This window comes from Anser brachyrhynchus (genome assembly GCF_964034855.1).
Source record: "Anser brachyrhynchus genome assembly, chromosome: 1".
In the NCBI taxonomy this organism is placed as follows: Eukaryota; Metazoa; Chordata; class Aves; order Anseriformes; family Anatidae; genus Anser; species Anser brachyrhynchus.
Window position 1 is genome coordinate 73,526,468 of NC_137694.1, and position 27,067 is coordinate 73,553,534.

General features: G+C 38.8%; 1 long non-coding RNA gene across 3 annotated transcripts; it reads left to right on the plus strand.

Moving 5' to 3' along the window:
* Positions 1-16,440: 16,440 nt before the first annotated feature.
* Positions 16,441-26,334, plus strand: LOC308188211. Of its 3 annotated transcripts, none has more exons than XR_013945253.1 (5): positions 16,441-17,338; positions 17,471-17,571; positions 19,975-20,075; positions 20,929-21,060; positions 25,930-26,334. It is a non-coding gene; the product is annotated as an uncharacterized lncRNA (long non-coding RNA). The 3 variants fall into 3 exon arrangements; XR_013945254.1 differs by lacking the exon at positions 25,930-26,334 and adding an exon at positions 24,606-25,923; XR_013945255.1 differs by lacking the exon at positions 25,930-26,334 and adding an exon at positions 24,174-24,338.
* Positions 26,335-27,067: the final 733 nt, after the last annotated feature.

The window sequence follows — 27,067 nt, forward strand, 5'->3', positions numbered from 1 at the left end:
GTCCTAGTGAACACAGGACAGTACAAATGACCTCTCTGTGGGGCAATGTCAGGCTCCTGGGGACATCAACAGGCCTTACTGGCCCTGTCCAGCCCCATCTGTTACCACCCCATGGCCCAGAACCCCATTTCAGCCCAGCCTAGGGTCATCAGTCCATGCTCCAGCCACTCTGCAGTAGTGCTAGTACACAGCTCTGCTAATCTGTCCCATCTCTGTCCCCACAGAGGTGCTGATGCCCAGGACTAGGTTGGACCCTGGCTCTCCCCTGGTAGCAGCCTGGTGTGCTCCCCCTTGGGAATCCCCCCTTGCTCCATGTGAGCCCCCAGCTGGCATGTTTCTGTGGCACCTTTCAGGGCTCATGTGCAGAATATGAAGTGCACATCCCAAGTGACAAGGCAGATGATCAAGTTAAGAAGGAGTAAATAAAACTGAAGTCATTAAGAAAAGTGAGAAGAGAGGCAACACATTTTCTGGCAAGATTTGAAAAGATTGTAATGAGGCAAGGAATAAATGGTTCAGTGAAAAAGCTCAACACAGGGCAAACCTTAGTGGCTGCAACTCAGCTGTCAGTAAGAGGACAGAGCTGTAAGTGTTGCCTTGAAAGGAAAAGAAACAGACAGAATCTCCATGGGCTGATGTCAGGCTCCCAAGACGTGAGAGGGTGGCAGTGAGCATGGCTGGTCAAGGGTCTTTCCTGTGTTCCTTGCACAATGGCCTACAACAGCTGAAGTGTTGATCTTAAGGATGGACCTGAAGATCCTGGAGTTTATCAGTGGCAGCTGATGAGACGGGGTTGTAAAGTTAAATGAAGTGTGAAGGCTACAGAAAGACTTTGAATTATATTTTAAGGAAAATACAGGTAATGTTGCAACGGAAATACAGAAAAAAAATCACAAAAGTGATTTTTTTGATTGCGGTTATGTATTTATAACTGGATCCACTTTCAAAGCCAATAGAATACATGTTTAATATTAAGCTGTCATTCTTCAAAGCCTCCAGACAGTCTTTTGTTTCCTCCTTTAGGGAGCTAGAAAGATCTTGAACTCCATTGTCAATATTTTTTCCACCTTCCTGTGCTCAGGACAAGTGCCCTTGAAAGGGCAGAAGTTTTGGATTCGCTGGTTGTCACGTAGACAAGGATATTTTCAAAATAAAGGCACACAATCCATTTGTAAATCTTCCTGAATATATGAAAGTCTAATCAGGCTGACTCAGACAGCCAAACAATGGCATATCTCATTTGAATTCTCTCTTCCCCCAGGCCTTGTCTACAAGAAATATGCATACGTTGTATTGTAAGTAGACAACATGAATGATAACAATACTCAGCCCTGGTGGAGTTCTGAATGTATTTTAGTTTTAAATGCATCTGAGCAGTTACCTTTTTCATATACTGCATGTAGCTGTAACAATGCCTTTTTTTGTAGCCAGACAATATAGTCCTGAAGCAACATAACTTTCCATTGCCCTATTTTTCTTTACTGTTGCTAGCTGACAGTATTTCCTGCAGTATTTCATGCAGTTACGTATTTATTGATTTGATAGAAGAACAGTGCCCTAGGCATGTGAGTAGTTCGTCCTTGCAGGAAAGATTCTGTTGAGTACAGTTGTATCAGTTGTATATGATTTGTGGGTCTTCTGTCTATTTTAAGACATCTACTTTTTTATTCAAATAATCATTTGCTGGTTATTTTATATACTGGACTTCTGGCTGTTTTGGATTTTCAGTATTAACTTTCATAGTCTGAATGTAAACCGTGACCACTTCTCACAACTTTGAAAACAGTGTTCTTCATGGCTGGTTTTCTTATATTACCTATTTTCAACGTCTTTCTTCACAGTGACAAGAAGCACTTGAGGAAAAAGTGCTACACAAATAAGCAGCAAGTTCAATAATAGTTTGGTGCTCAGTACAGGCAAAAATTAAGTCCTGCTGCTCTCAGGATGAGGTGCAAAGTAGTTTGTGTGATGCCATTGCTGGCAGCAGCAAAGGTCATTTTTGTGGTTGTGGCTGGGTGAGACCTGGACTAGGTTGCTTGTGCTTTGGAGAAGTAAGTGTAGGAAAATTCATCCTAGCAGGACTGTGAAAGTCTGTAGAAATAGATGTTTATTTATTTCTTCTGCTATAGTTTGAGGGTTGCAACTTGTTTTTGGAGGGACTTCATGGTAGCTATCATGATTATACTTCTCTGGTCCGTGTCCTTAGGTTGTATATTGCTATCCTCTGAAAAGCAGGTTGCAGATAGAATCACAGAATCACAGAATCATCTAGGTTGGAAGAGACCTCCAAGAGCTGTTTCCTCCCAGTTCCTCCTCCTCAACTATCTTCATGACTTAGAGACCCTTCCATCTTTTCATGTCCTATTGTAGGATCTGAATGTGCATGTAGATTTCATTCTGTCTACCACCGCTTCCATGTCACTTGTGCTAAAAACCCTAATCTGTGTGAAGACTGGGAAGGAGGACAAAGATGAATTAGCACATATTGCATCTCTTGCCTCCCTCTCCTACCCCAGAAATGGGAGGAGCAGCTGGAGACAGACTACTCTCCCCTTTATCTCCCCCTCTCTTCTTCAGTGAGCTCATGCTTTCCACACAGGCAGCAAGTCACGGCTGCCCTAAGCAGACACTTAGCTGCAAGTTACCTCTGTAGAAGGATCATTTGTATCTCTCTTATCATCCCTGCTGTGTGGTGTGATTATTGCATACAACCTGTTATCACTGTGGGCATTTTCCCCATTTATTGAACATTGCTTTTCTCTAAATTCATTAATATAAATTAGTTTCTTAATTTGGCATATTATGTGACAGCCCAAGGAGCCAGCAAATAGTCAAGAAAAAGTTAGTTTTATTTATTTATTTGTGAAATATATTACTATGGTCGGTATATTTTGTACTAGCACTGTTGGGTCATGGCCGAGGTGCATATTTTATATCTGTTTTTTATCATTGTTGTTAGTTTTCATTATGCTGACTTTAAAAGTTAGTCTCCTGCTCTTTCTTTTATTCAAAAGTCCTCACTTTTGCCCTCATGAAAAGGGGGAGAGATATGACATCTCTAAAATACTTATGGGATGGGAAAACATTGATTCTGAATTTAGTAACATATCTGTTTTTACTCTTATCCTAGCAAGTAAAAGCCATTTGAGTACTACTTTGCTAACATTTCTGCTTGTTTGTCTTTCTCAGCAAGTAGATACTATTGCAAATTTCCATTATAGAGAAGGGATGACAGAAAGTTTGACACACTATCATTATGTAAAAGAATACCAACTCATTACTGTACTCTTCAGAGTAACTTTTTCCTTACTATTAGATACGATTAAGCCAGATGCAAAATATGAGGGAGTTTATATCATGCACTCATAAAATGTGCTTTATCGTGTCTCCTAAAAACATCATTGACTAACTGGATCTTTCCGCTGCAGTGAGCTCATTTAACACCAGCCAGGAAGAAAGTCTGATAATATGTCTTTGCTTTTCTCAGTTTGCAGCCATTCCATGTGTTTGTTTCTTGACAAACATGAGCTATACTACAAATAGACTTTGTCTGAATTAAAGATAATTAAGATAAGGTCAGCTGCAAAGTCTGTCAACTTTCATTCCATCCATCCTCCAGAGCAATGAGAGTACTTTTGCTGCACAATAGATATGATGCGATTCCATTGCCTCTCCCTGAGAGAAGACAGAGGCCTTTCTGGTAGCTGAGCTGGTTGAAGGTTCATTCCAGTGTGTATAATTAATGACTGTCAGCAATGAAACAAATGATCAACTTCAGAGTTCTTGGAGAAGGAGAAAAAAAAAAGCATTTTTGAAAAAACAACTTTGAAATCAATGTTAAAATAAGGACTCTAAAGGGATCAACATTTAAGGGGGCCACACATAATACCTGAGTTACTTGGGACTGCAATTCACTTTTGTTGGAATCAAATGTTCCAAGAAATGGTACTGAGAGCTATTGTACAAGATATTTTTAAAGTCCTTGTGATATAAGTATAGAAAAAAATGTCAGGAAACATTATGATTTGTTCTCATCTTTTCTTTTCTTTTTCAAAATCTGAGATAATAAAGCCCTCATTTCACATCTAGAAAGACTTGAAATAATATGCTCTTCAGGGGGGAAACAGTCTGAACAGCAGTTAAGCTATTATTTTCACTAAACCAAAAAATAGGCTTTAATAAAAAGCCTCTTCTTAGCTGTATTGTCCATTAGTAATAAAACTACATCAGACCTATAATATTCTTATTTCTAAAGGACTCTCAATGCTGTTTTTTCTCAAGAGAGAATGGTAATCTATACATTAGTAGCTGATGCATATGTCTGATTGTCCAACCAATTGTGCCTGCCTGCAAAAAGCTGTTTTCTATGTCCAGCTGCTTTTTGTGACACCAGGACGATGTCTCAATCAGCTGATGCACCTTGGTCACCTTAGTTAGTTGGGTCAGTCATTCCTGTTTAAAGAATATGGCAACTTTAATAACCTTTCTATAAAGTGGACAATTCACTTGAGATTGCAAATGCTTCAAATTCTCAATGTATTTGAGAGGCTTAAATGAGATTTTAATACTAAACCAAAGGGATTACTACTTCTGGGAGATGGGGTTGTCTGTGTTTAACCATAGCTGAAACATATACTGAATATTCTGAAGGCAAAATCTTTCATTTTGACTAACATTACTGTCTCCACATATCCCTGTAATGAGGAGGCCCAGGACTTCGCATGTTAAAGAGTAAAGCCCATTGATTCTCATCCTCTCTGAGTTCAGCATCCTGCAGATCAGAAAACTTCCACAGCTTGTGCTCAAGTGCCCAATGGCTTCTTTAAACCAACATATATTAATCTTTATAGCTGGAACCAAACAGAACACAAGAGAATGGCATTTTAATGCAATAAAAGAGCTATATGCATATCTTTCTTACTCTAAGGCCTTTGCCCTGTGATACTAAGTCACAGAAGTTTTGCTTATCCAGATCCTACAGTAGAATCAATGCACTTTATTCTCCGCATAACTTCTTTGGGGGAGATTATTTTAGTCTATCTTCATTCTTAACTGTTACTATTCTTTTGGATCACTTTGCTCCCAGATTTGCAAAAACTGTTGTGTTAATGTTGCCTGTAGTCTGTCAGAGGCCGGAGATTATTACATATTACTCCACTGTCAGGGCTTGATCTTATTTCAGCAGTTATTACTTTCTTCCTAGGAATTATTTTCAGCTAGATCTTTCTCCAGACCTGGCCTAAACTGCAGTCTCAAAACTATGGAAGTGTTAATAACCTCTAAAACTAGTGAAGTCAGTGTTGGAAAGAATAAACAAAAGTGAGAACAGGCACGGATACTAATCTCTTAGTCATCAGATCTACCATTTCCTGAAAAGAAATGTCTTTAGTCATCTCAAAAGCAGCATCTTCTCAGGTAAGTGCAAAGACATTTCACAGTATCACAGTATCACAGTATCACAGTATCACAGATTTCTAGGTTGGAAGAGACCTCAAGATCATCGAGTCCAACCTCCGACCTAACACTAAGTACTCCACTAAACCATATCGCTAAGCTCTACATCTAAACGTCTTTTAAAGACCTCCAGGGATGGTGACTCCACCACCACCCTGGGCAGCCCGTTCCAATGCTTAATAACCCTTTCGGTAAAGAAGTACTTCCTAACATCCAACCTAAAACTCCCCTGTCGCAACTTTCGCCCATTCCCCCTCATCCTGTCACCAGGCACGTGGGAGAACAGACCAACCCCCACCTCTTTACAGCCTCCTTTAAGGTAACTGTAGAGAGCGATAGGGTCGCCCCTGAGCCTCCTCTTCTCCAGGCTGAACAACCCCAGCTCCCTCAGCCACTCCTCGTAAGACTTGTTCTCCAGACCCCTCACCAGCTTGGTCGCCCTTCTCTGGACTCGCTCAAGCACCTCCATGTCCTTCCTGTAGCGAGGGGCCCAAAACTGAACACAGTACTCAAGGTGCGGCCTCACCAGAGCCGAGTACAGGGGCACAATCACTTCCCTAGCCCTGCTGGCCACACTGCTTCTTATGCAGGCCAGGATGCTGTTGGCCTTCTTGGCCACCTGAGCACACTGCTGGCTCATATTCAGCTGACTATCAACCAGTACCCCCAGGTCCTTCTCTGCCAGGCAGCTTTCCAGCCACTCATCTCCCAGCCTGTAGCTCTGCTTGGGGTTGTTGCGCCCCAGGTGCAGGACCCGGCACTTGGCCTTGTTGAACTTCATAGAGTTGACCTCAGCCCATCGCTCCAGCCTATCCAGATCCTCCTGCAGAGCCTTCCTGCCCTCGAGCAGATCGACACACGCACTTAGCTTGGTGTCATCTGCAAACTTACTGAGGGTGCACTGGACGCCCTCATCCAGATCATCGATAAAGATATTAAAGAGGACCGGCCCCAGTACCGAGCCCTGGGGGACACCTTTCATTGACCTTCCACTCTGTTTATGAGTACAATGCATATCTGAAGCTATTGAATAGTTTAAGTTGGCTTTCTAGTCAGTCTGTCATTAATTAAACCAACAGACAGATATACTAAACATTCTGATTACCTGGTACAATAACTGATATTTTAAAATTAGCTTTATATCCTTTGCAGCCTATACAAGCTCAAAGGTTGTTGGCCAATCTGGTGCATACTCTATTACATGTAGCTTAGTGCCAGTAAGAAGGAGTACTCAAAAGTTCCATTGTGTTTTGATAAACACCCTGTATAGGCAAGGTGTTTCTTCCAGAATGTTATTTATGATATTTTTTCCCTTTAAAGAAGTATCCCATTGTAAACTGCTGAAAAATATTCTATTTTTGCATCAAACGTGAAAATTTTGAAGTCATTGGCAGTGTGCCTCATCAGTCCACATGCAGGTTTGAAAGCCGCAGGGAGTTCTGTGCAAGGAGTATGTTTTCTATCAGTGCAAATTTCACCAAGAAGAAAGCTAAAAGCAGGAAAAATTTCCATAATTGCTATTTTTTTATTTTTTAATTGCTATTTTTTTTATGTCATACTGTACCACCATAGAGCTACATGAATGCAAGAAAAAAAATGTTGTTTTTCTTCTCATGGAATAACAGATCTAGCGTGTTGAGGAAAATGGATGCAGGACTTGGATCTGAAGTCAGCAACAAACAACATGATCACAGTTTTTCAGCCCTCTTCTTAGAGGTCAAAGTTTTAGGTGTATGGGCTGAGGCTTGTATTATTGTCAGTCACTAACCTACATCATGGCTTTTCCTGACTGATTTTGGCCAGCTTAAAGAGTGTGTTTCCAATATACACTATGCTATGATACTATGTGGATACTAGCCAGATACTATGTGGATTACTGGCTATTTAATGGTGGTCATTTTTCTATCTGTAGTCTGCTCCTGCGGAGGCTTTCCATGGGCCGCAGCCTCCTCCAGGCCACATCCACCTGCTCCACCGGGGACTCCTTCATGGGCTGCAGCGTGTAGATCTGCTCCATGTGGGACCCATGGGCTGCAGGGGGACAGCCTGCTCCACCAGGGGCCTCTCTACAGGCCGCAGGGGAACTTCTGCTCCAGTGCCTGGAGCACCTCCTGCCCTCCTTCTGCACTGACCTTGGGGTCTGCAGGGCTGCTTCTCACTCCTCTCTCCCAGCTGCTGTTTTGCAGCTGTTTTTTCACTTTCTTCTATTTGCGTCCACAGATGCACAACCAACATTGCTCACTGGCTTGGCTCTGGCCAGCTGCAGGTCCCTTTGGCGTTATGTGGAACTGGCTCTGATCTGACATGGGGCAGCTACTCGGCTCTGCTCACAGAGGCCATCCCTGCAGCCCCCCTGCTACCAAAGGCTTACCTTGCCTTGTAATCCCAATAAAAGGTGCTGCTTTCTATTTGTCCTGCATGGCAAGGCTTAAAGTAGATTTTTTTTCAAGTTAGCATTGCCGCTTCTAACCTTAAGTTTAGAATCCTAATGTTTCAGGGAAGGAATAGACCTCTAGTTATTCCTTTAAGATAATTTTCTGGATACTCTTTTGGTTGAATGTGACCATAATCTAGCTCACAATTGAGTCTTCTGCCTGTATAGTAAAGCTTACAGATTTATGGGTTGACAGAGGAAAGTTATTTTTCCCTGCCTGAAAAAACAAGCACATTTGTTTCAGATAGCCTAGAGTCATTTACTTCATATCTAGAGTATGAGTGTACTGTAAGTGTCCTTATGAAAATGGAAATTCCTCTCACATCTCAGGGAAGATCCTAAGTAAACTTTGGATTTAATTAATTCATGGAATAAATGAAAATCCACTGGTCAAAGAAGAAGGCAGCACAACAGAAACTGTGCCGTTTTCTGCAACTTTTCCCACAATTGTTCTGTGAACAGATATAAAGGATGATTTATGCATCCCATTACTATAATTCAATTTTTTAATATTATTTATCATTTTTCTGGAATACCATATACTAATAATCATGCTACTTTATTAAAGAGAGGTTCTTTAACTAATTCATTTCACAGAGTTGCTAAGATATTTAGAGCAACTCAGTTCTGTGTTCTTAGCACTTGAGTGGTAGGATTTGCTACGATGAGCAAATCTCTTGGCAACCCCTATACCAAAACATAAAGTATGTAGGCTAATCTCTAAAATACAAAACACTTCCTTCAAGAAGGCTCATAGCAATGGATGCAAGATACCCTTTTCATCCTTGCAGTTGGATGGTTATAAATTCCAGATGATATTACAATTGTAATGTGCTGTCCCAGACGTCAAGGTCTTTCTTACTCCCAGGGGATGCTTTAGTTAAAGGTGTTTCCTGTAGCACAGCAAAGCGAGTGCTACATGGTTTGGATTTCTTTTCTTTAGGACCGGTTACCAGGGGTTCTTGCATATGGTGGCATATCTGTGACTGTGGCATGTCAGTCTTTCACACTGGAGAGACTTCTTCCAAACTTTCCCTGTCTAGGAGGCAAATATTTCAGATGTGCATGAGTACGTTACAAGAGTAACATTAGAGTTTGACCCTCTTTTTCTCCCCTGTAAGGAAGATAGACATGGAGTGATATCGTCTTTCCCGTATTATAGTCACATCTTCAATGCTAGCCCTATTTTACTGCATTTTTAAAGGAAATGTCAGAGGGATTACTTAACAAAGGGGCAGGTGGTAAAACTACCAGGAAGATAGTGACAACACATGCAGTTAGGTGCTACCAGGTTTAGAATGAAGCATCCATATGAAAACTGAAAATCAGAAGTGCAAACAGCAGCCAGAGCTTTACCAGATCCTAGTGCAGGCAAGTGGACTTTGATGTTCAGTGGCAGTGGGTCTTACTGAAGGGAGTTCCTGCCCACAGTATTTAAAATTTAATTAATTTGTGTTACGAAGGAAATAAGGAGAGGATGTTGAGGCGAGAGAGAGAGGGAATGAACATGTTATTAATACCCTAAAGATGAAAAAATGTATTAATTGCCTTGTTTCTTTTAGCATTCACTATTCTAGACTAACCGCCAAGAGAGGATTATGTGCTAGATTCTGTTAACCTGAATTCTCGGCAGTTAGATACCTTCCAAGGCCATCCAAATTGTTCCATTCAGCCAGAAATTCTAATATGGTCCATAAAGTTTAGACAGTTTCTCCACCTATGCACTGATGGCACATCAAATTTTCATGAGATTAGAATGGCAGGCTTTATGTGGCTAATAGCCACTTTTAGTTGCAATGTTAGAGCTCTAAATTCTGTGAAACCTTAGGTACTATTCTGATCATACCAAATTCAAGTTTGCAAACCCTACTGAAATTATATTTTGAGTGTTATAAAACCTACAGATTCCATGGGCGTAGCCAGAAGAAGCTTTTATACTGATATTTGCCAAATAACTACTGTTCAGCTGAATACTGAAAAAATAAAAGCAATCTTCTGCCAAAGACAATTTGGAAGTCAACCGATCAATAAATGGTGCTCAGGTAAACACTTGTACATAGTCATTTATTCCCTTCAAGCATTAACAACAAGGGATATTCTAACAATTAGCCAATGTTATAGTCTCTAGGAAAAAAAAAAAAACAATGGGCTGAGTTCATCCCTGTTGTAACCACATTTAAATTCACCTTTTGCAATTATTTAAAACATCTTTTAGGGAACAGCAAATTGGGTCTGGCATTGTATTCATTCAAAGACTACATATTAGGAAGCCTTTATTTATCTGTCTTCTAAAGCCTCCTGAAAAATAGGCGTATCAGGGGTGTAAAATCATTAAATCTATTTCTAAACACACTACATATATTTCTATAAACTTTCACCTGTTCCTTTTTGTTTGTTTTTAATTTGAGTCCAAATTGCAAGAATTTAATTTCTGGATCTTTGTTTCTTTCAGCAAATAATGATGTTGAAGTTATGCTGGGCAACAAGTTGCAGTTTTATTAAAGTAATTTTGCCTGTATCTAAACTGTTAACTAGAGCTTTGAAAAATAATTCTGGCAGGTCATCTACTGTTAGTCTGTGAGAATTTTCTGTTCAAAACCATTTTGTGATGTTTTTACCTATTTACCAATTTGCTTGACTCCTTTTCTCAAATTCATGACAAACCGAAGGTCACTTGAAAGTTGCTTTTTTCAGTGGCATCTTTGACTGCCTTCTATGATATGTGTTAAGAAACCCAGGTCAGTGTTGCATTATTTTTCCTCTCTTATTGGACTACCAAAGATTTTATGGAAAAGTGGAAGAAAATGAGATTTCAAGGGAATAAAATGAATTCTGATTTCTGCATGTGTTCCTGATAGCTGTGATATTTTTCACAATTTGCTGGTAATAAACAAACTACTAGTATATGCACTCCTGAAAGATGAATGAAAGAAAACTAAATTTAAAGTTTACATCCAAATATGTATAAACATAAATTCAGTGTTCACCAGTGTCAATTGTTGCTTGATATCCTTGTCTGGGTTGATGAGTAGTGCATTTTCAGTCTTTCAGTTTTATTGGTATACTGTATTTAAGCCTTAGTTCTTCTTTTTAATTAGCTAAAAGTATTATGAAGAGTGTGTTATAACAAGATATTGTTTCTTCTTATTAGGTACTGGGAAGAAAAAAAAAAAAGGAATATAAAGCTGAGTAAATATATTTAATCAGAAAATCAGGATTTTGACATGGCCAGTACAGGTTAGGAAGAATAAACTTTTAAATACAGTGAGACAGCAATTCATTTTCAGATCAATATAATTCACAGTATTGACAGTGGAATTCTTCATTGATCTTGATATTTGAGGAGTTGAATCTACTACACAAGGAACACTTCTTTAACTCATAAAAATGTCTTACTAACACATCTTTCTTGTACACATTTCCTGCTGTCTTTAAAAGATGTTATAGCTTTCCAGACCTGAAGTGTTATTTGAAATTCTGCTGATGTTTTGGGGTGGGATTGGGGAGTTGCCTTTTTTTTTTCCCCAATTGTTTTTAATCTCGATATAGTTCTGTGTGTTATTTTAGCTCTCACCAATAAACTCTTTTACTTAAATGTAACTTTTATTTCAGAATCTAACTTTCAGATTATTATTAAATGCATAAAAACAAGAATTTGGTCTGAATCACTGAAAGATGTACTGAAAATGGCTTTAAAAGCAAAATACCTAAAGAGCTGAGATTAGTGAGGCCATAAGCAATTGCTTCTCGAGTTTACTGAAAGAGGATGCTTTGTGTAATCAGAGATGGAGAGAATGTTTTGGTCACGTTCATTCTTTTGTTAATATGTTCCCTACTTAATGGAAATAAAAATTGACATCAACAGAAAACAACATTTTTCTGGAAAGCTCTTTCTGTTGTTCAAGTGCAGCATCAAATGTTGATTGCCACTGCACACTTTATAAAGCATTTGAAAGACGTATTACCACCTAACAACCTCCTTTAAACCATGCAAGACATATTCTCCTACTAAAAGAATTTCTTTTGAGCATTTTGTTTGAAGGCTTACTTTAAAGGAGCAAGTCTTCAGGCTTGACCCTCCACAGCTCTGATTGACACCCTTGTGCTTTCTCCCTCTATGTGCTAAAAATGACCAGGATAAATATCAGTTTGGTCATTCTGTAATATGAGAGCAAAACTTGTGAGAAGTGGATTTAGATCCGTCTCTTTAAAAAAAATTCTGCCATAGGGTAGTCAAATATTATGGCCAACTATATGCAAAGATACTAAACCTTTCATTTTGTGAGAACAGATATCAGACTTTTGTCACTTTTGCTCCTCGAACTTTCTCTATAAAGTTCAAGCAGGGACAGCAATGGGCCACATGAGAGTCCTTGCACCTACAGCTCCACCTCTCCATGAGCTGGACGAGGATGCAAAAAGTTCTTGCTTCTTATTGAAAACAAAACAAAACAAAAACCTAAAAGGCAATCTATTTCTCTCTTTCACACACTGGTGCCATCATAGTGTAGATGAGAATGTTGAACGCATTTCATGAGGGAAAGCAAGGATCATACTTTCGTGCTGCAGGGTGGGGTATGTGCTGGGAGCATGGAGACATGAAAATGCATGGACAACCTGAACTTCCTCTAACATGTAAAAGGAACCTGTGTGCTTAGAAGAACTCATTTTGGTTTTGATGTACTGGTGTATAATTAAAATAGCTTTAAACCCCTCAAATATGACTTATTCCTTGGGGTAAGACATTAATATCAGACAGAAGACACAATGGTGTCACTGTAACTGTATCTATAGTAAGGACAATATCCCTATTATTCCACTGGTGAGAACACTCTTCTGATTGGAATATTTAAGTGAGTATAAATTATTCACATGACTTAGCTAAGAGTAAAGCTTCCTTATGACCACTCCTCAGGCTGTGATTGTTGTTATCATCCCAGCAGCTGTAGCACACAGGCAGTGGCAGAGGTTGAGGGACAGAGTGCTAGCTATCAAGTCTACCCAACAGAGGGAAAAGTAGTTCCACTCAGATGCTGACGAAGTTTTCTTCACCTTAGTAGGATCAAGTGTCTAGGAAGAAGAACTTTAAGACAGGGACAGAAGGGATCAAGATGCCAACTGCTATTCCTCTTAGGAATTTTGAATAGATAGAAATGAGCAATGATTTGACAGTCCCCAAATCAAGAATGGCTGAAAGAAAAGGATCTATCTGGCACTTTAATCCAGTGCTTATGATAGACTAAAATAACTGTATCAGGGATGAGTTTCTTGCATGTACACATATATTCAAATATATATAGTGTATATGTATGTATATATATTTATGTATGTGTTTACCAATATAAATTTTCAATTACTTATGGTTTACCAGACATACAGTAAGCTTTACAAGTTACTGTTATTGTGTATCTTGTTAAAAAGAAACTTGTAGCCAGTTTTTAAAATGCGTTATTACCCAAGATATTATAAGGACTTCAGTGGAATAGTGACACTCTACTGCATAAATACTTGTTTCAGTAACTTAAGAAACTGGATTATTTACCTAATGAAACATATATAAAATATTTCTGTTACTAGTCTTCTCTGAAAATTTCCATTTATCACTTTATCACTAAAATCTGTACTTCCCATATGAAGACTACTGGCATCTTCTGAGCTGCCAATAACCTAACATGACAGTGGAATTTGGAGTCCCAGGCCTCAGATATATACACTGTGTGCTTATCTGCCTAGATAAAGTAATTACTTTTCTGTACAATAATTATAGCTATTGCGTGTTGGAAAAATGAAATGTAAAAAGGCAAAGATTAATCAGAAGTCTGTTTACACACTCCAACTTTAAATATACATAGCTAAAATACTATGAAATCTCTCTGATGTCCGTAATTATTTTCCATCTATTATTTTCAAATACTTATCCTTGTGATAGGGTAAGATTAAATACCTCATTATTGTGTCTCTGACTCTTGAAAAACCTCTGTATACTTTCTCCACTTGAAAGTAACATGTATTTGTGTCCCATTCTGTGGCTTTGTGGAGGGTTTCTCCTGAAAACTGCCGTCTATTAAAAGGAAAAGTCACCGTTGTTTAAAAACAACAAAACCAATTTCTGAGAATTAAAAAGCATATCAAAAAGTATACAGCTCTTCGCTTAAATTGTTCAGCACGGTCTAGTATTCTTCAGAACAGTACAGAAAGGAGCCATTTCCTCCTTGTTTTCTTGTCTGTGCCCCTAAAGCTTTGGTAATGAATGAGGATATAAACATTTTGATGTTAAGAGGGGTCACTGTCAGATCTGTACCTTGAGGGCTCTACTGGGGGCCATTGTGATACCTGTTTCCTTTCTGCTAATGAGTGGATCCTGCTTCTTACTGAGGTATAGTGAGAGATCAGTATAGCTACCCAAGAGCTAGCAGTGGCTCATCTTTCTTGTCAGGCTCCCTGTACTGTGTGACAAAGTGAAAGGCTTTGGAAAAACCAGAATCATTCAGTGTAATTGAACTAAATGGATAATAGGACACTTATTAGAGCATTAAACAGAAGAATACTCTTTGCTAGCTTTTGCAAAGACTACAGTTCTTTGTCATTTCATAATAGGCATTCACTTAGGAGTCTATTCTTTTTTGTTTGCATTGGGATTTTTAAGATGTTTAACTCCCATCAATATTAATGGTAGTTGTGCAAGTAAACCCTGGGAATTTTGAAAAATCAAAAATGAAGCTTTTGTGTCTCTAGGAAAAATGCAACTAAAAGCCTAGAAAAACTCAGAGCCCATAATTATTTGTTTCTATTACCGGACTATGTGAAAAAGGTGAAAAAGAGATCAAATTGTAAATAAAACCCAACCATGTAAGGACAAATTCTACTCTCCTAACTTAGACTAGATAGTAACTTGCCCTTCAGACAACCTAAGTCTGTCCAGTTCTGTCAGCCCTTTGTGCTGTAAGACAGCTGAAAATAAAGCAGTCTAGCTCAGTGCGATCCTCTGTTTACCAGTCTGAATCCTTCATATACATTTCTCATACTGGGTATTATCTTGTAAGATTGGCATCAACAAGAAACATACTTTTCAAAATGAGGAATCAGGTTATTTAATGTTGTGATTTGAAAATACCAGTAATGCTGGTAATTTCAGCTTTCCTGTTCACCTCTGCATAGATCCAATACTAGCTACTTTGCAGATCATTGATGTCTTTTATCCACAAAACACTTTGCAAAAAATAAAGCAGATTCTCTTGTCATTTAATCAACGCGTGAGAATAACCTAGAACTAGCTGTGAAACTGTTCGCAGCACTTGTAAATTAGGCAAAAACAGGAAGAGATGATTACTTGTTAGAATTTATCTTATGGAGTGTTTGATCTGTATACTTCACCATTGTTAATATCAAAACTTTCATGACAAGATTAATCTTGCAGTGAAAGAATCCCAACTTCTTGTGTTTTTCACCATGCCATTTCTCTTGTTTTACAGTTGGAGAAGCTGAAGTAGGAGTAGGATTGTAAATTGCTCTAGCCCGAAAAGTGAGTGGAAGTCAGAACCAGAACTAACATTGCTGCCCTTAACACTGCTGCCCTTAAACTGAAGTGTCTCACAGTCGTTCAGAGTAACTGTTTCTTGTGAACCTGGCTGGCAATTAAAATGAAAGTATCTGAGTGACAAAGGAAGGGGAGAGAAGGTAATACAGTTCTGCATTCTCTTTTTATTAATAGATGGAAACACAGAAGGATTTGTCTGGTAAAGAGTGCAGCCTGGCTGTGCTTTGTCTCCTTGCTTAGTTGCGACAGTAGCTGAAGAAATGTCTTATTTGTCCCTCACGGTTTCCTTACTAAGACAGTATACTGCTTTGAGCATTTGATTCACACGTATAAAAGGTAGGAATTTTTCTCCACAAGGTATTACAGAATTGAACAGTAGAAACCTGCTCACAGCTTCAGTGAAACTCCTGTCCTTTAGAGTCACCTGTGGCTGTACTAACAGTGAGAACAAAGCTGTGTTTCTTCAGGCAGCGAGTTAGTTTTCCTATTAGTTGTTTGCATCCGTCTTAAATAAGCAAGAAATGGTTTTCAAAAATAAAAATAAAAATAGATTGCTTAGGGAAGCAGCTAAATATACACTTAATAGGCCCAATTCCCATCTCATTTACCCTTAATCAGAATTTACCTAATCAGAAATAAACTCATTAGATTAGAATAGAGTTATATCAAAGTAGAACTAAGATATAAGTCAACCCATTACCTTTGGGAATCCTTTATTATGTTTTCTTAGACAGGAGGCAGACTAATAAAACTCTTACTGTGCAACTGCAAATTATATTTTAGTAAGACTTTCAGCGAGGTAGCTGTCCCGTTTGATTTACTGAATATTTATTGAGACCTTTTGAATGCCTGCAATAATTCCCCCTCCCTCTTTTATTTTTTTCTTTTTCCTTCCTTTTTCTAATTGGGAACATTCCAGTTGCTTTCCACTAGATGGCTACACGGAAAGCAGTTTTGCAACGAGCAGAGGCAGGCAGCATTTTTCCTGGTGTTTGCTCTCTGTGTTGAACCCTACTGGGGTTGGGATTTGGGTGTGAGATTTCCCTCTGTTATGTTAGCTGCACAACAAAAGATTTAAGGTTGGAGCTCCTAGGTCTTCTTTAGTAACATTAACAAAATAGTAGAGTTTAAAATTTCCATGTTAGACACTCAAAACTTAGGAAACTTATTTGCCGTTTTTTGTTTGTTTGTTTTTTGTCTTTTTCAATTTAGTCTGTGACTATTTAATGCAGTTGAACTTCCCAAGGCTAAAAATTCTGTTTAGTAGGGGCTGGAGAAAGTCATTGCCTTTGAGGAACCTGCCTCAGAGCTTGCAATGTGTCAAATGAGATGATCAACGTTCCTTTCTTAATTCAGCACTGCTTGTATGCCAAGGCTGCATTGAACAAACTGTAGGTTCCCACCAGCAGATTGAAGTAAAATCCTGAGTGCTGTGTGCAGTAGACCTTATCATTGGCCCCTGTTATATGGCATATATGGTTATAAGAACAGGTGTAGTCTCATGCAGTTTATGCTATGCAGCATACTAGGCCATAATGCTACAGCAATTAATGCCACATCTGTTTCTGACTTTATCACCTGCAGTACAACTTTGATTCAGAGCAGGTGAAGTCCCATGTCTTTGTTCTCGCCAAATTACCCAGAACACCTTATTCCAGCTTTCTAACAGTCATAAGAGGACATAGGGTAGCTGCTTCAGTATAAAAATTTGCCAGGACAATATTCTTTCCCTAGTGTTTTCTGAACAGGTTTGAATTGGGATGGTAAATACATACTAGGTCAGCATTTGACAGTAGGGGTTTCGATCTTGTAATAGAAGCCCAAAGCTACTGCTTCACTCTTTCTTTTCTGAAACTAACTTAACTAAAAGGGCGTGAACATTGGATGGTCTTAAATAGGATCAGAAAGACAGGGTAGATATGATTTCTTTTAGCTAACAGCAATGCATAAAGAACTTTTCCTACTTGTAACAACATGTTTGTTTTTTTTTTTGTTATTGGACTGCAGTACATGAAAGAAATGAGTTATTTGTGTTTTTTAAATAGGAAGCATCCCCTATGAGATGACTTCCTCAATGCCTTCCAGCCTGTCTGTGGCAAACCTGGGAAGAATACAAATAAAATGCCATGAATCCCAAAAGAGATGGGTAAGGGGGGAAAACCAAACTCTAATGTTGCAGGGATTTTAGTTTATGGGTTTGGCTGGAGGGAGTAATATAGCTAATATTGGTAGAAAAACTACTGACTTCTTTACTCAGAATGTAAGCATGCAGGCATCCTAGAAAAAGTTTTCTTTAAAACCCTTTTTGTACCTAAATGTGCTGAATCTGGAATTTACTCTCCAAAAACATAAAGATGCAAAGAGTAACCAAAAAATAAACTTAGAACAGTGGGTGTTGTGTCATGAAAAAATAGACTGTGACAGGATGGACAAATCCTACTTAATTTTTATGATACTTTTTTTTTTCTAGATTTAATATAATGTTTTAATAAAGCCTATCAGTTATGTTTGTATATCAAATTACATAGCAGTTTTAATTCTGATTTATGTTAACCTAGCTTTGCTCCTATTACAGAGCATAACTCCCCTTTGTCTATTACCCTTTCAAGCTGTAGCAACAGCTCTGAAACTCTCCTCACAGGCCAAAATTTTGGTGGTTTTTGTGAATCTATACACTACCACCACCCCTGAATCTCTGTTTTCACTCTTCACTTTCTATATCTCTGAATATTACTATTTTTATTGTGTTTTAAGGTATGAATCTCAGTCAGGATATAATCCTCTGTGTTCTTCTACTGTAAATTAGTACAGTATTTTCTGTGGGAATGTATGTAGGTGTAGAGATAGAAATAGTTGTCTTTAAAGTTCACAAAATGAGTGTAAGTCAGACTTTTCTACAGTTTAATTTTAAAATATTTTTGAAGGACGACCTGCTGCTTTTCTTGCAGCCTCAGTTATGCTGTGTGGGAATATAGTTCTTCTGTGCCAGTGGTTTCTGGTATATCCATTGCTTTAATGAAACTCTGTTCTGTAGCTTACATACAACTAGGGAATAAGGGTGAGAAATGAGAAGTGCCCACTACATCATCTGACTGTATGCTGTATGGAATTCCATATGCTGGAAACTTACTCTCAGAGTTAAGGTAGTTCTTACACAAATTCTAGTTCTTATTCATCTTTTATCATTGTCTGTGATTTGGCATAGCCTAGGTGTATCTTGAAGTAAAGAATGGTGATGCTGTCGTAGGAGGGGGCCAAATTTGGACTTGTGCATGCACAAGTGACTGAGAAGACCCACACACTTCAACAGCTGTGCTCAGTTCCCAAGCAGTAACGTTTTGAAGAATCAGAGATTATAATCAACACAGTAATTGTAGCACTCCCAGTATTTATGTTAGGCCTAGGGACCTCAGTCGTATTTACAAGGTACCACATAAATATATAGAATAAATTCAATACATTTTTTCATGACCTTACCTACGTCATGAAGTTCAGCTCTTCAGCAGCTGCCAGGTCTCCAGTTCTCGCACTTAGAAAAGAATCGAGGACTTCTGTTGAGTGAACTGTTCTTGTGTACGTGGTCACTGGTCATTGGAAAAATAAGTCAATAAACAGGTGATGAAAATGGAAGGCCTATAAAGTGAGGGGGTGTTATGAAAAGATAGAGGATTATAGCTCATGAGGCTTGGTTTTCATTCCTAGCTTTCTCAGTGAATTTCATTAATGATTTTGGAAGTCACTGTGCCTTGCTTTGCTTCAGCTTCTCCATCTACGTGTCCATCTCTTAAGCCACTTTAAAAAGGGGTAATGATAGTATAAGCATCAGGTGTTTGTGCTAAACACAGACAGTGATGCTGCTAAACTCAAAAATCATTTTGTTCACCTTAGCAATTCATCTCAGAATTACTGGCATGGTAAACCTGTTTATCCTGTGACTGACTTGCATTAACTGGAACTGAAACATGTATAAGTCATTCCTTTTTCATCTCTGGCTCCCAAAGACACTAAATATACAATGACTATAACTACTTTTCAGATCACTATTATCATCAGCAACAAGGCCAATAAGTGAAGCGCTCTTATCCATTATGCAGAGATAGTAACTACAATAAAAACTCAGTTTTAAGTAAACAGACAGACAAAAATCTTGTTTTCTGTAAGTTTCAATCATGTTGCACAGTGGTGTGCATCCTTGCCAGAGGAATGTTCTTAGGTTGGCATTGAGGGTAAGGAGCTGCGCTGCTGACTACCATGGATGGGAGCCAAGTGGAGCACCTGTGTTAATTCTTGTTAATTGCCTCCCAGCAGGCATCAGCTCCATGTGGGCTGCACAAGAAGAACCAGCTTCAAAAGTCAGCTTTGATGGAGGAAAAAAAAATAAAAATTCAGCAGCAATTAGGAGATGGTCAACCATTCATTCACAAACAGTAATCATGGTTAGGTTCCTCACAATCCACCTCCACTTTGCATACATTCCCAGGCAATAGACAAAGCTCATTGCTCTGACAGCATTTTTTTACTGTCTGTGTGTTTTCCTTATTGCACTCAGGGGCTGCTGTGGGAAAAACATGAATGCATTCAGTAGCTGCACAAAGTATATAGTGGAATACTGCCAGACCAGCCAGTCAGCTCTTCACTTGTTGCAGCTCTGTGAGTAGAATCATAATCTGCGTGTATGTATGGAGGGGAAAATAATCTACAGTAATAGTGGAACCCACAAAAGCCAGAAAATTCAGTGCTAACTCTGAAAATTCTGCACTCTGTACAGCTCGGAGTGCCAAACTACCTCGGCTAATGTGAAGGGATTTCAGCAATGCTGTGAAGTTCAAATACTCTTTCAACAGATACTTGCTGTTTAGAGAACCTCCACCCAAATGCTTGCCTACTGATTATTTAAATTTGACAAGCAGCTATCGTTCCTATTCTGTATTGCTTTTCATCAGCTTAGTGTATATTCCTCATGTTCCTTTCCTGTCATGTTTGGATAACTTCTTTTCTTTTAGCTTGCTTAGTTCCCTTGTTCCACTTCCAAGCACTCAGTTTCCCAACATTTTTTCCAGTGCTAGAGAAATGCTTTCATTTCCAGAGGACTCTGTTGCTCTGTTTGATGTCATATGTACTAAAGGACACTCTGAACTCTGTTGTATCAATTGCTGAAGCTTAGGATGCTTATTCTATACCATAGAGAGGGGAAAACAGAGCTGGGCAGAATTTCAAATCTGAAGAACTTTAGTATGAATATCACACTTACACTGTTTTGTCCTAATCTGTCTGAGACTGTAAAGACCTGCTGTTAATTATTTCTGGTGTTAATTAGCAATTCTCAGCATGGGACACAATAAGGCTGATGGTGTATCATTTGACTAGAAGCCAGATTCCTCTATCCTCAGAGTCTTCAGATAATGATATTTGGAGATACTAAGACAAATTGCTAAGTCTAAAGACTTAATTCCTGTTTAAGTTTTGATTGTTTGAATTAGAACTTCTCTGCTGTGATATGCAGGCATCTGTGATGGTCTTCATCTGTCCGTGTTTAGACAACTAAATTTTCTACAGCCTAGAGGCACACATTGGGACTGACCACCTAGTCAACAGCAAGAAAACAGTATTATTGAAGTACAGTGACTCATACAAGGTAAGGCATAAAATTTTTCTCTGCAACTGTATTTCTCTCCGCTGTCCATAAAGGATCCACAGTAGATCACCAAATCAGACAGAGACAATTAATCTCTGCAACCTGGGAAGAAGAATTCTGCTTTTGGTGCCTACAAAGCAAAAGATGCACCTTTTTTCTGGCAAATGTTCCTTAATGCACATTTCCTCAGCAGCTTTTTTATTTGTTTTGTGCCTCTGTTATAACAGGTTTGGTTTGGCTCTGTGGGAGAATGTCCTTTTTCATTGTGAAACACTAGATGCAAGATATAGTTACCTTTTTTTCTAACTTCATAGCAAAAGAAAGTCATGTTTGAAGACCATAAAACAAATAAAAATTATTTAGCATTTAATGTCTTTCATCCTACTGGATGGGTTAGTCATGAGATTTGGATTTAAATGTTGGGGTAGAACTGGATAACTCTTTTCCTATAATGCAATAATACATAATGATTTTTTTTGTTTGTTTTTTCAAATTAATTTGAAACTTAGCAATAATATAATTATTCTAGTTGTAATGTACTCAGCAGTGTGAATTTCTGTGATTTGATCCAAGATCGAGTTTGCAGAGTAGATGAACACTTGTGGATTAACACACAGACTCACACATGCTACAAGTGCTACAGCTAGAGCTCTGCAAATAACTTGTTTCCTACCAAAGTGGAAGCAAATTATGAAAGAATATTTCAGAGTGAAGGAAATCAAAATTACATTAATGCCAAGATGGCACTAATTGACTTTCAGGTTCAGAAGTGACACTTCAGTCAAAACAGCATTAAAACATTTACAAGTGACTTCATGTTTTCATAGTTAAATTTATTTTTAACAAAAAATTAAACAGTTCTAAAATGATTAAAAGAAATTCTACTAGGAATTTTTTCTAAAACAACTTAAGATTGTAATCAGCACTTCAATTAATGTGAATATATGTTTCTTAAGTGAAAGAATTAATAAAAACAATTTACTTGGTTGGTGTTGCAATCAAGTTGCAAAACATGAGTTTTGAGAGATCTAAACACAGACAACCCAAGTAGCAACCAGAGGTAAAGGAGAACGAAGAAAACTTCATAGTTTGAATATTATACCCAGGGAAAGATTTAAAAAGCGTGTAGTAAATTTGCTTATTTCTCTATTTTCACCTTTGTAAATCTTACTATCGCTGTCTTATTACTGCAGCATATGAACAAGCACAGAGCGTAGAATGTAGGGACTGAGCTGTGTTTATATCAAGAAGTAGCATGGGATATTAATTAACCTGAGGATCCCCAAGGAGCTTAACAGTGTCCTTTATGGGAGGAAAGCATTTGCTGAGGGAGATAACCTCCTGTGGCCCACTTTCTAGGGTGGGCCAGCAGACTTTTCCGAAAAACACCATTGCCCTGTCCCCCCTGCATCTCTGTTTCCATTGGTCCTGCCCTCGATGGTTTCTTTGTCCCCCCCAAAAGGCAATGGTTATGAAAATTGGTCAAAACCATTGCTGACTCACCAGAGAAAGTTTTTTATGATGGAAGATTGCTTACAGGAGGCAAGGAGGTGTGTATGCTCATGCTGAACAAGCCATGGCTGAATGCATTCCCTGGACATCACATTGTGTGCCTTCAGATCACAGTGGTCATTACAGTTTGGCTTTAACTGTGTATGTGTGTTGATCTGTATGAGATTGATGAGACACTTATTCCTAACAAAGAAACATTCAGGGGACACACTGTCTACCAATGCGTATGATAGATAAATTAATTAATTCCGTTCACACACGCATACCCCATCTCTTTCTTGGGAGGAGGAAGCTTAGAGGAAGGTCAGAAGTGGAAGAAAAATCAGAATTGAAACTCTATGAGAAAGTTCTGAAGTTACTTATTCCTGATTATTATTGGAAGTGGTTAAGCTTTTGAAGGGGAAAAGCTGCTATGTGATCAAATGAAAATAATACAACAGCAGCAGTGGAAGTGCAAGTACGGTTACTCTAAATTGATTTAAACTGACAGGGGAAGTAACAAATGCTTGTTTCCCTTGAAAAATAGGTTCTATGTGTTTTCATATTTTTTAGGATCTGAAAGAGAAAAAGGTTAGTGTCTTTTAAATATTGAAGTGGTTTCATTTTGCAGAGTTCAAATATATCCTCATATTTAGGAGAGGGAAAAATAGGTTTCTTTTCATGTCTTTATAAAAGTGGTAATCAAACGACAACCAGAAGAGTAGAGTTTAACATAGAGCTTTTGGTAAATGAAAGTACCGACAGTCACTTCAAAATTGTAAATAAACTCTGCAAGATGATGTCAAATTAAATACAGATTATTGCCCTAATCGCAAAACAGTTATTACTTTACAGGCATGGGGGGAGCAGATACCTTTTGGTAAAAAACTTCCAGAGAAAAACTCAAATTTTCTCAAATAAAGTAGCAATGTCAGGGGAGAGTAGTTGCATTCCACAAAGAAAATCATACTTAAAAAGTAATTTCTTGTGGAAACTGGCTTTAGTTATTTTTTCTTAGTTGTTCCTAGCTGTTTTGGTAGAAACAGCTGTATTAAAAATGTGAGACATTTAAAAAATAATAATAAAAAAAAAACTAATAACATGAAAATAGTGAAAAATGTTGATTTACAGAAGACTATAAAACATCCTTTTCCTTTGACAAAATCATAGCCAGCTGTATTTAGTACCCTTTAATTATGTATTTGATCCAGAATGTCATTTTTGCATCCTGTTTTCCCCAGCTGATTTCTGAGTGAGCAGCTTTAAAGAATACAGTGGTAACTGGGTCATCTATATTTTTGGTGTGACTTGAAAGAGAATAAGTTTTCCTCTCTAAGGAAAACTTGAAATGTATTTGGTTTTAGCTGTACAAGGAAAGAGTCCAAAGTGAAAGAATCAAGTATCAAAACAGAATTCTTGTTTTCTGGAAGAATTTATACAGGACAAGTTAAAATGATGTTTGCATCACTGTAGCTACTAGTTATTCTGTGTGTTTACACTCTTCACTTCGGGTGAAGAAATGTTCTACTGTTAGCAGCTTTCAGGAACCTGTACCAATACATAGTCAAGTGAGGAAGAGCTTTCTCACAAACACCATTATTTCTTCTCATGACTGGCAACAGGGTAAAAGGAACAAAATGATGGAGCTGACAAGAGTCCCATGCAGCAAACAGAGAAGCAGTCTTATTGCATCGTTGTTTTTGATGGACCATTGGTCTAGTCTTTAAACCTTATACCTTGTCTGTTATGGAATCAAATAAAATAAGGAGCTAGGTACTAGCACCTTAAAAAAAAAAAGTTTTAAAAAGATTTTGTCTCTTTCTCCTCTTCTCATAGACCTATGAATTGTTTTCACTGGAGTGTGCACCTGAGGACTGCCAAGTGGTAGGGCCCCAGGCATTATTCTAGGAAATATTTGTCAGAAACCTGAAGTTTTATAACTTGAACTGTAAACTCTTGTTCTCACTGTAGTGGGTGGAAATGGGGGACTGTGAGCTGGTTGAGTACAGACAACCAGATTGTGAGCTGGCTGAGCACAACCTGCACTGTTTCAGGGCATGCCTGAGGAGCTGTGAGAGCTGCGAGATGATGCACCTCAAGGCCCCAGCATCCTCCAGGGAGAGGCTTCCCTGCTGCTGACTTCAGCAGGAACTGGTGCCATGGTCATTCCACCCAGGCTGGTTTTGCCATGGGAGCAGAGCATTTCCCTATTGTGATTATCTTTATCTTCATCATTATCTGTTCAGGCTTATTAAGTTTATATGGGATTGTGATTGTTCATTAAGCCTTTTCTGTCTGCTTGGAGAGGTAAAAGTATTTTTTATTTCTCCCGTGGCAAGGGCCGCTTAATTTTGACAATAAGCTATCTGTTCTTACTGTTCCCTAGGTATTTCATTGACAGTTACAGTGGCCCTTTCAAAACAGAGACTTAGGCATAGTACTGTAAAAGTATTCATCTCTCTCTTTGCAGTTCAACTGAATGACGCTCAAAAATGTAACTAAACCCAAATACATATAAACTCGGAGTGGGGGCTGGAAGAGGAAATGTCCAATTGATATTGGACACTTTTGTCCAATAAGGTGTCCCAAAGCACCTTTGTTTGGAAATTTCTGATGCTGACATTTCTACCCACTTACATAAGCTAGATGACACTGCTCTGAAACAGATGAAGCATCTGTCTTGGATATTTATAAAAATGCCACTTTTAGAAATGTATGACTAATTGTTTAATTATTTTTGTATGCAGAAAGACCAGATGTGAATCACTATCTGGGCTGTCCCAAGCCTGCAGGTGTTCTGTAGTGACCAAAGGATATTTTCAGTCTCTGCTGCTGAGCATGGTGTTGTTGAGGATAGCTTTGCTGAAGAAGGCTCCAAAAACCCTATCTCCTGGCAAGGCTTCACTCTGTGGCCTTGTGTCAATGGCAGGACTGTTCTTGTGAACCTCAAACCTGCACAGCAGCATAGACATGATGCCAACCTTACAGCCACTTTCCCACTTCTCTCTCCATGCATTACTTCCCAATATAGAACAGAAAATGTACTACTCCTAACTAAGAATCAGCTAGGGCTCTGCTTGAGAGGTTTGATAGAGCCAGGTAAATCACAGCCAGCTTTTGGCAATAAATCACAGCCAACTGGGCAGTAAAAGCTATCCCCATTAAGTTCACCTTCTCCCTGGGGTGGCGCAGCATCTCAGCTGGGTGTGCAGCTCCTTCTCTGACATCCATGACATACATCCTTCACACAGCCATGGAGTTGCCAGGTATCAGGTGGCACAACCCAGGAATAGATGCTCCTACTGGTGGCACAGAGTTTGATGGCACAGAGTACAGCCATTGCCTTTCCAAAAAAGTAATAAAGTTTTTATCACACAGCATTCATTACCATCCCGATGCCTTCTCAAGAGGTTTAGCGACTTGCATTTCTTCCAAAATCTGAAGGACAAGCGCCTGCTACAGCAACCCTGGAAAGACCTGCCTTCAAGAAGAGCATGCTAGTACTGGTGGGGTCAGAAAATTCTCTTACTGCATGCAAGTTTCCTAAGAATTATATTGCCCTCATGGCTCTCATTAAAAATGTCCAGAAAGTGAGGAGGCCACAGCTGATATCTTTAAACAGGAAGCAACACCAATGCAGTGTGATGGTGTGGCACTCAAAGGCACTAGGAAATATGGGCTATTAGTTTCTGGCCCAGCACAGACTGCAGAAGGGACTCATTTGACTTTATCTATCCTGGCAGATACTTTTGCTCTCAGTGAGTGCACTGCTGTCCTCTTTCACAGCACTTTTGTGGGTTTTGTTTTGGTGTGGAAGCAGAGGTATTGTTTGATTTGTTTAAATAAGAGTGTTTTCAACCTTTCCAATTGCAGTCCCCTAAATATTTTCCAGCAGTTGTGCACCCTGTTATCTAGCAGATGTAACTGTATTGACAATAGGCTTGCTTCCCTGTGTGACCTTTCACAGACCCTTTAGAAGTTGCTCTTACTCTGCAGGGATTTTTCAACCACAGGTTGAAAATGGCAGGTCCACACCATTAATATCCTTCTAGCTAAATCTGCAGCGCTCTCTGCAGCATTGTGCATGGGCTAGATGGCAGTACAGCACACTGTGTTTTTACCTAGTTGCTGTGGGGCAAGCTTCCCCCTGCTGCACGCAGAGGCTAAAGGCATCCTCCAAGCATCTTTTTCCTCTAGATTTTGCAGCTACTGTGCTGGTACAAAATGTGTATCTTACTTCTTCCACAAAAACTGAGTGGAGAGAAGGGGGAGATGAGTACATGCAGGTGTTTTCTGCATTGTCCACTAAGCACAGAGCTAGATCACCAAAATCCATCCTGTGGCAGTGGATTTGGGACAGTAAAAGATTGTATAGCTTACAAATTTTTATCAGGGTAAGGAAGTGGGTAACAACTATTCCCCAAAGTACTGTATCATGAACACAGTATGCTATGCAACTGGGCTAACATACCATTGACTTCAGAGAAAAAGTTATGTGTTTCAACTAAGCTCATGT